The sequence below is a fragment of the Piliocolobus tephrosceles genome, chromosome 7 (assembly GCF_002776525.5).
Source record: "Piliocolobus tephrosceles isolate RC106 chromosome 7, ASM277652v3, whole genome shotgun sequence".
Classification (NCBI taxonomy): Eukaryota; Metazoa; Chordata; class Mammalia; order Primates; family Cercopithecidae; genus Piliocolobus; species Piliocolobus tephrosceles.
The window spans coordinates 9,838,197-9,848,645 of NC_045440.1; the positions used below are offsets into that span (position 1 = coordinate 9,838,197).

The 10,449-nt window shown below is 43.6% G+C and overlaps 1 protein-coding gene across 1 annotated transcript in view; it reads right to left on the bottom strand.

Annotated features, from left to right (window-relative positions):
* Positions 1–10,449, bottom strand: part of DLGAP2 (DLG associated protein 2) — an 885,559-nt gene that overhangs the window by 38,421 nt on the left and 836,689 nt on the right. The gene's annotated exons all lie outside the window — the stretch shown is intronic.

Below are 10,449 nucleotides of genomic sequence, written 5' to 3' on the forward strand. Positions count from 1 at the left end.
TACCAGAGAAACATTCAAAATCCTGTCGTCTTTTTGTTTCCTTTTGTTCCTGACTTTTCCCCCAATGTCAATCCATCCCTTAAGGAAAATTATTGAAAACTGACAATATTCAAGGCACTATTTAGGAGATTCAGAAAGTTCCCAAGACTTCTCCATCCCAAAGGCCAATAGTGCTGGGGAGAGAGCTGGGTTAGGAAATCATTTCGTCTTTCTGGGTGGGACGCGTTGGGTTACCACACATTCATCTCACCTTGGCAGGGATGAGGTCCGTTTAAATGCTTGTTTCTCATGACGCCTTTCCTGACAGTGTTTCATAGTGTTGATTTATCAAGGGTGTTAAGTGCAACATGGACACATGATCAGAGAGACGGCGGGTGGAGGTGTGAAGAGGGCTCATCGATAAAGGGGTTTCCACGTGACAGCCCTGGAGAGCAGGTGGCTGTTTTCACGTTAACCCATTTGTCATGGGACATTTACAGAGAACAGAGTCTTTATCACTAATGACATGTCTTTAGATTCTATGGCTCTAGCCGAAGGCAGGCCGGGTGTCTGCTGCACGCCAGAGCGAGACTGCGGACGGGGGCTCTCAGTGACCTCTCCAGTGGCAAAGCTGGCTCTGCTTTGGTTCTCTTAAGCAGAAATACTGATTCCGAAGAAGTTTTGAGTCCCAGCAACAGGGGTAGTAACAATGAAAAGCGACAGAGACGCAGGAATACAGATTAAAATGTGACATCTGCCTTAGCATAATTATATTTTTCTTTGGCAAGTTTGAGGTGAGTAAAAGGTGACACTAAACACCCCAGACTGGTTGAGGTGAGTAAAAGGTGATACTAAACACCCCGGATTGGTTGAGGTGAGGAAAGGTGACACTAAACACCCCGGATTGGTTGAGGTGAGTAAAAGGTGATACTAAACACCCCGGATTGGTTGAGGTGAGGAAAGGTGACACTAAACACCCCGGATTGGTTGAGGTAAAAGATGACACTAAACACCTTGGATTGGTTGAGGTAAAAGGTGACACTAAACACCCTGGATTGGTTGGATTTTCCCAGCGAGGTTCACCTCGGCAGGGAACAATGGCACGTATCAAACATCATAACCGTGTCACTACACGTCACAGGGAAACGCAACAGGGAGGAAAGTAATCAGTTAGTGACCTTCCCAGAAAATTTGAGCAAATGCATGCAAATTCATCCCCACCTTGGCTCATTATGTGTTTCACAGTTACTGTCAAAGGTCTGTCACCACTGTTCAAAATCACAGACCGTACTAAGTGTATGTAAGTAAAATTTAAAGAGTCTGAAAAATTTCACAAAACAACCAAACCTTCCTTCCTGTATGGAATATCTTGTAAATTAAAAAAACTCATGGGACAGGTTATGACTTATCTCCATATCATAGGAAAATCGCATACCACAGCTTCTCACTTTATAAGGTGTTTGCTACAGGCCGATGAAATGAGTTTTTAAACTGAATTCTTTGTAAAAATGTAGTTGCATGCCACACTTTTAAAACAGATTAAGAAGGAGCAGTTCACCTCCAGCATACCAAAAGAAGAATTTACTACACCTGGGAGGGTACACAGTGATGTTTCCTGGATGACTAAAGAGAGAGATTATGCTGTTTCTAAATGTGTGTGCACATGCCTGCCAGGCTGTTCTCAGAACCACTAAAATGAAAACGCGGTTTGAAGCAATTAGCTGTGCTGTGGTGGTGCAGAGATGATCACTGACTGACTTTTGTTAAGTTATAGTTAGAACTTTGTGGAAGAGTATTGTTTTTCACCGAATCAGCAAGGTTCCAGTGTCACAGTCATTATTTAGCCTCCTGTATTCTCGGAATCCACATTTTAGGATGTAAATCCAAGTATTTAAAAAAAATTATTGCTTAAAACAACTGCTCACTGGTATTGAGTCTGTAACGTATCATCAATTTCACGGTGAAACCCCACACTGACGTTTGATGACGGCATTCAGTTCAACCTGAGTGTCCATATGGTTGCTGTTACCGTATAGGCTTTCCGGAGACCACTGATAAGGAGGCTGAAGACCCCGGGCTTTCTTCCACGTTGGGCACGGATGGAAAGTGCCTGGCAAGCTTCGTTGGTGGATATAATATTGTAAGATTCACTGATTTCAGGAGGCATTTATCTAGAGCCTAAGAGCCTGGACCCAGTGAGGTCCATAATCACACTGAAAAGGCAGCCCCGAGAACCGAGGGTGCAGCATCAGAGACTAGGGATGCCCAGAGAGAGAGAGAGGTTGAAGGAAGCTTCCTGGGGGTGAACCTGGCCGTGCCTTGAGGTGGATGGAGCTGCTCCTGCGAAGTGGGAGTGGGACAGGCCAGTGGACGTGGCCTGTGCCTCGATGCACCAATGCCACCACGGCAAGGGCCAGCAGACATGGCCTGTGTTGTAGACGCACCAATGCCACCTCAGGGGGCCAGGGGACACGGCCTGTCCTGTAGACGCACCAATGCTGCCACGGGAAGGGCCAGTGGGCATGGCCTGTCCTGCAGAAACGCTGATGCTGCCGTATCCGCACCCACAGCCTCAGCTCTAGAAAGGCAGCCCTGGTGGAGGAGGGTTTGATATCAATGGGTCAGTTGTCATCAACAAAACCACTATTCTCTGGCATAAAGATACTGCAAACTTGACTTGGATTTCCCCAGTGGTCTGCAGGCTCCTCTGGGGCTGAACCGCTGGTCACGTTAGTGCCCTGGGGATACAGCCTGATCTCTTCTCTTCTTTACAAGTATCGTGGAATTTTCCTCAAACTATTTACCTTCTGGCAGAACAGCAAGTGACTGTTCTGCCATTCTCTCTTCCTCTGAATAAAAACATGTGCTGTGATGCTTGAACTCTTGTTTTGCTGTTTTCCTTTGGTGATTTAATATCTTGAGATGATTTTTACTACTCCCTGAAGTTGAGTTTCACTTACAGGATCCACAGACTCACAGGCAAGTTATAGCTGTCAGACCAAACCTCCCCTGTTAGTCAAAGTTAACCATTTTGCTCAGGGCCCCCTCTCTCTGCCCTGTTAGTCGAAGTTAATCATTTCGCTCAGGGCCCAAGGGAAAGGGGGCGTCTCAGTCCTTTCCTGCAAAATCTTTGGACAGGGAAATCTCACACACTTCCTTCTGGTTCTGTTAAACTCAATCTTTCTTGCTTCAGACATGAAATGATGTCATCATGTGATCTTGGAGAAACTGTCTTCCCTTGGTCTCAGGGTGCTCTGTGGTGTCCGGCGTCTCACGAAGCGGAGATAAGCATCCAGAGAGGCTGGTGGAGATGGGTGCACAGTAAGGGCACTGTCACCACCAGATCCCTGAACAGCACTGGCCGTCTCCACCATCAAAGAAGAGAAGAAGATGCCAGAAGCACCTGCAAACTTGCCACTACCCCTTCATTTCTTCAGTACGAGAAAGAAAAGTCACCTTGGAGTGTGCATGTGCATGTACACACACACCCCCCCACACTCACACATGTGTACACACAGGCACACACACTGCCCCACACTCACACGTGTACACACACACCCACGTGCACACTCAGACATGCACACACGTGTGCACAGACTGCTCACAAACTCACACGTGTACACTCACACTTGCACACACATACCCCTTACACAAGTACACCCATGCTGTCACGCACTCACACATGCACACACGTACACACACGTGCACACACGCATGCACACATGCTCACACAGTCATACACACTCATACACAGCCACAGTTCACTGAGCATCCACTCTGTGCCAGGCACTCTGCAGAGCACATTCTATTTTGCAGTTCATTAAGCTTGGTAACAACCTTGTGGGGTAGGCGGTCTTGGCATTTCCCTATCTTGGAAGAGAAGGTGGAAGTTTGAATGGGCTTAAACCTCTTCCTGACATCAGCCCACAAGAAAAATGGTAGAACTGGGATTCAGATGCCTCTCCAGTTGTTGGTTATGAGTCTAGTTTTCTTTTTGTTACCATTTACGTAGCAGAACCTTATTTCTCATGACCTCATCTAGTATTTTCTCATTTAAGAGACGGGTCCAAGAGTGCACATTGAAATCCTCGCCCACTGCAAAATTCAATGCAAGAGGCACTTATTTCAGCAAGATTTATGGCGGTTCCAGGTTTCCTAAAAACAAAAAATCAAAATGCCTTTGGTGGAGGAAGACATTTTAAAGATTACACCCTGACACTCCATGACCCAAATTGTTTAAAGGGACTATTAACTAATGGGCTTAAGCCAGAGTAAGAGGAGATTATATGAAATGATCTTTCAATTCCTTAAATCATAGCAAATCAATGAAAATTATTTTGGGAAAGAGGCCTTCGAATATTTGTTTATTGGCCTGATGATGTATTGCCCTGGTTCACAGGAAAGGCGTGCAGGACCCACTAATTTCCACAACAACAGTTTCTCCCTCATGATCTATGGGCGGAAGACCCTTTGCAGCAGCCCCATGACCATGACCGTGTTCTTCCCCTGTGGCCTTGCTCTGGGAGAGCACCCAGGCTCGCCGTACTGTGAGGAGCGGGCTTTGCAGGAGATTCGGTTCTCTGTTTCAGCTGAGTGATGGTGATGACACTGGCTGAATTGCCCCATAGGGGTGGATGTTTATGGTTTCTTTGAAATAAACATAGAAACTGACCCTCCTAGTCTTGAAACCTGAGAAAGTTACATCTGTCTTATCTGAGTTCCTTTCTAAGGACAGCAGCCATTGGGCCTCCCAGACAGCACCATGGAGCTGCAATTCACCAGATCACTGCATCTAGACAATGAGACCACAGACCCTGCATCCACCCTGACTGCCCAACCCATCATCTGCTTCCTGGTGGCCACCTCTTCCTCACAGTTCCCTCATTCCTGTTTTCCCACACATGGTTACACTTCTAGTTTTACAACCTCTAGTTTTAATTTGCCAGGGAGGTGGATTTGAGATGGATCTCTCATCTCCTTTCCTGTAGCATCTGATTAAAGCCTTTTTCCCTGGCAATACTTGCTGTCTCAGTGATTGGCTTTCTGTGCAGTGAGCAGAACTTAGACTCAGCTTCCGGCCTTTTGGCAACAGTGATGTTACTCCCTGTCTCTTCTCAATGCTCCTTCTGGCCATGTGAACACAGAAGAGGCCATGGAGAACAGGTGGTCATGCATCACACAGGTCTGCAGCCCCCACCACCCTGAGGCGCAGCACCTCAGCAGGGTGAGGAGAACCCGGGCCCAGCAGGCTGAGAATGAGAGCTCTCCTGGGGCTCCAATGTGAGCAGGAAGAAAACCAGCTTGAATGGCTTTGAAAAGGATTTCTATTTAGACAACATTTTCTTGGAAACAGCTAGCGCTCGAACACTTGTGAACTGCCAGTCACTGCTGTCTTTACATGGATCTGTCCCCTAGCCTCCCCTAACCCCTGCCAGCAGAAAGAGGTGAAGTTTCTCCCTGTCTTGTAGACAGGAAGTGGAACATTCAGGTCCCAGCAGCCTCGTTGCTGAAGGTTGAGGTATTAGCTATGGAATCACGGAGCCTTGTATTCTTCGGTGACACCATTCTAGGGGAAAAGCCCACTGTGTTATCAGAACTTCAGGTTCTCTCAAAAACGCTTGGGCCACTTAGCTAAAGGACCAAGGGAAAGTTTCAATCGATCATGTGAGGGTTTACCAACCACAGGATCTGAAATGCCATCTCTGCAGGAGGGAACAGGTGTCCTGGTAGGACATTTTTAATCCCCTAAAAATATTAATCACTTGTCCATGTGAGTCCCTTTGTTAATGACCCCATGGGAAATCCAACACATAGTTTTAATAGAAATAAATAACTGACCTGTACTGTTTTAAGAATTGGAAACACTACAGAAGTTAAAGAAACATTTAGCAATACACATAAAAACTTCCAGGCATGCAGATACCAGACTCATTTTTACATGTGAGTACAGAAGTCCAGGGGGATCTCTGTGTGAAGACCTGGGACAGGCACTTAAAATCTATTTTAAATACAGCTTTTGTCATTCTCACTTACAGTGGGCCTATATGCATATAATATAATCCCTCATGTGTTCTGAATGGGATTGTTTATAGCAGAACAATAAGTTACAAATAATAGAGCAATTATTAAGAAATTATTTTTAGGCAACTAGAAAAGGTGAAAGATCTCACTAGATTTTTCCTTTAATAAAAAGCAGCCCTCCAACCAGAGAGAAAGGTCGGGTTACACACAAAGGGAAGCCCATCGGACTAACAGCAGATCTCTCTGCAGAAACTCTACAAGCCAGAAAAGAGTGGGGGCCAATATTCAACATTCTTAAAGAAAATAATTTTCAACCCAGAATTTCATATGCAGCCAAACTAAACAAACTAAATAAGTGAAGGAGAAATAAAATCCTTTACAGACAAGCAGATGCTGAGAGATTTTTGTCACCACCAGGCCTGCCTTATAAGAGCTCCTGAAGGAAGCACTAAACATGGAAAGGAAAAACCAGTACCAGCCACTGCAAAAACATACCAAAGTAAAGACCATCGACACGATGAAGAAACTGCATCAACTAATGGGCAAAATAACCAGGTAGCATCATAATGACAGGATCAAATTCACACATAACAATATTAACCTTAAATGTAAACAAGTTAAATGCCCCAATTAAAAGACACAGACTGGCAAATTGGATAAAGAGTCAAGACCCATCAGGGTGCTGTATTCAGGAGATCCATCTCACATGCAAAGACACACATAGGCTCAAAATAAAGGGATGGAGGAATATTAACCAAGCAAATGGAAAGCAAAAAAGAGCAGGAGTTGCAATCCTAGTCTCTGATAAAACAGACTTTAAGCCAACAAAGGTCAAAAAAGACAAAGAAAGACATTACCTAAAGGTAAAAAAATCAATGCAACAAGAAGAGCTAACTATCCTAAATATATACACACCCAATACAGGAGCACCCAGATTCATAAAGCAAGTCCTTAGAGACCTATGAAGAGACTCAGACTTCCACACAGTAATAGTGCGCGACTTTTAACACCCCACTGTCAATATTAGATCAATGAGACAAAATTAAGAAGGATATTCAGGGCTTGAACTCAGTTCTGGACCAAGCAGACCTAATAGAACTCTCCACCCCAAATCAATGGAATATACATTCTTCTCAGTGCCACATCACACTTACTCTAAAATTGAACACATAATTAAAAGTAAAACACACCTCAGCAAATGCAAAAGGATGGAAATCAGAACAAACAGTTTCTCAGACCACAGTGCACTCAAATAGAACTCAGGATTAAGAAACTCACTCAAGGCCGGGCGTGGTGGCTCAAGCCTGTAATCCCAGCACTTTGGGAGGCCGAGACGGGCGGATCATGAGGTCAGGAGATCGAGACCATCCTGGCTAACACGGTGAAACTCCGTCTCTACTAAAAATACAAAAAACTAGCCGGGCGAGGTGGCGGGCGCCTGTAGTCCCAGCTACTCCGGAGGCTGAGCCAGGAGAATGGCGTAAAACCCGGGAGGCGGAGCTTGCAGTGAGCTGAGATCCGGCCACTGCACTCCAGCCCAGGAGACATAGCAAGACTCCGTCTCAAAAAAAAAAAAAAGAAACTCACTCAAAACCACACAGCTACATGAAAACCGAACAATCTGCTCCTGAATGACTACTGGGTAAAAAACAAAATTAAGGCAGAAATAAATAAGTTCTTTGAAACCAATGCTTGAGCTGTGTCTCAGAATCTCTGGGACACAGAATTTCTGGGACACAGCTAAAGCAGTGTTTAGAGGGAAATTTATAGCATGAAACAGCCACAGAAGAAAGCAGAAAAGATCTAAAATTGACACCCTAATATCACAATTAAAAGAATTACAGTAGCAAGAGCAAACAAACTCAAAAGCTAGCAGAAGACAAGAAATAGATCAGAGCAGAACTGAAGGAGATAGAGACACAAACAACCCTTCAAAAAAAAAAAAAAAAAAAAAAAATCAATGAATCCAGGAAATGATCAACAAAATAGATAGACTGCTAGCCAGACTAATAAAGAAGCATAGAGAGAAGGATCAAATAGACACAATAAAACATGATAAAGGGGATATCACCACTGATCCCACATAAGTACAAAATACGTTCGGATAATACTATAAGCACCTCTATACAAATAAACTAGGAAATCTAGAAGGAATGGATAAATTCCTGGACACATACACCCTCCCACGACTAAACCAGGTGTAAGTCAAATCCCTGAATAGGCCAATAACAAATTCTGAAATTGAGGCAGTAATTAATAGCCTACCAACCAAAAAAAGCCCAGGACCAGACGGATTCATACCCTACGTAACAAACCTGCACGTTCTGCACATGTATCCCAGAACTTAAAGTATATAAAAAAAAAACAACCAGAAAGTAGCCCCTAAACCATTTCTTCTTCTTTAAGGGAAAGCTGCCTGAGAAGTCAGGCATAGATATGCAGACTAGGAGCTTTCATATGTAAATAGCGCAGCTGTACCTGGAAGCCAGGTACATTCATCGCGGCATCTCCTGCTTGCTTTTGCTTGTTGCCATGTGTGCAGGGTGTCATGGCAGCCTCCAGGTAAAACCACGTATACAGGCATCATGGCAACCAACCAGGTGGGGGGTGGAGGCCACATGTGCATAATAAAAGACAAGGGTGGGAGGGCCCGTCTTTTTGTGGGCTATGTAAATGTAACACCTGCTCTAACCAATCACCTGGGCCCTCTGTAAACCAATCACCACCTCCTCAAGCCTCTGTACGAAACTGATTGTATTCTGCTGTAAACGGGAGACCTTCTTTTGGGCGATCTGCTTTCTCAGCATAAGGAAGCCTTTTCTCTCTCACTTCTTGTTCTATTACACTTTCCGCCCCTAAAATCATGTGTCCGTGTCGTACATTCTTTCTCGGCCGTGACAAAAGGACCAGGGTATATACCCCAGACAACGAAGCTGTTTCACTTACATTTTTCTTATATCGGCAATATATGATTTTTATAATTTAAAAATTATCAGTTGTCCTGGTTAAATAAAAATGGCAGTACATAAAATGCTTTTGATATAGAGATTAACATTAAGAAATGATTTCTGAAACATGGAAGTATATCACTGCATCCATTCGTTCATTAGTCCATTCTTTTGACAAATATTTGCTGTGCCTGTACAGCCCTGTGCGATAGAATTGTAAATTCCTACATGGCTTATTAAAGTTAAAATTGGAGGCTGGGAAACAATAGTAAAGAAAGAATTTAAAATGATCATTTGATCACATCAACTTGCTGCTACAGATTAAAATCAATGAATGAAAGCATTTTACACATTACAGAAAAACAATTCAGTTGGATGGTGTGGGTGATAATACTCATCTTAATTCTGTTTCTGTGAATGCACGCTTAGCATGTGTTTATCAGAACTAATCCTTATGAGCTATAGGCTGTGTTATCTATCACTTTCTATACGTATGTCCAACATTAAATGTATTTGAAAATTTGAAATTTAAGTTAGCAATGTAATTCTAATCTACGTCCTCAAAAAGAAGATGAATCAAGACAGAGAGAGATTACTAAACAGTCACATGGGATTATATAAGTGATCAAATATGTGTTTTGCAATTAGAAGAAGAAATGATTGTTTAATAACTGAAAGTTTCTGAAGACCTGACCTGACTACTCTCTTTAAAATGATTACCAATTCCTCCCATGAGCGTCTGTTTGGTTTGAAAAGCCTAGCATTGGTTTCCTTTACCATGTAAACAACACTATAAAATCCCTGATTTTTTTTAAGTGTCTTCCAAATTACAGGGAAATAGATGAAAATGTACCCGGGCTTTGTAATTCAACGACTGAACTGGTTTGGATTTTGTTGGTTTCACAGGGATCACATACGTTGGTGTCACCCCGCGAATGATGGGGTTGTGGTCAGAGGGAACTGTGTAAAATGCCTTCCCTCTTGAGTACTCTGAGGCCAATGGAATGACTTCGGGCATGAAGAAAAGGTTAAGTACACGACTTAGGATGGAGAGAACCATGCATATAGTAAGTTTTAGGAAGATTTCCACAAAAATTGCATGAAGCGAAGCGTGTTGATGCTCAAAGGAAATGTATTCGGGTGGATGTGTCCCTCCCTGTTAGAGCTGAATAAATGGGGCAGGGAAGAGGTGTGTAAAAATTGACCTTCCTCAGATGTATCTGGAATTGAGCCCATCTCATTTGCAAACCCTTTCTGAAGAAATTGGTGAAATTTCTGGAATCAAAAGGACTGTCAGAAGGGGAGATGGCAGAATGATAAATACACAGTGGGGGCTGCAGTGTTGGCAGAGTGAAGGAGGGGAGACTGCTACCCACGGAAAATGCCCACATTCTTAGGTTTACCGCAATTGTGTCAGAAAGCCTCCTTTCTAGACTGCCCTGCCCAATAGCTTAGCCACTGGCCACAACAAATGGCCCAAACTGTTTTTTTTTTTTTTTTT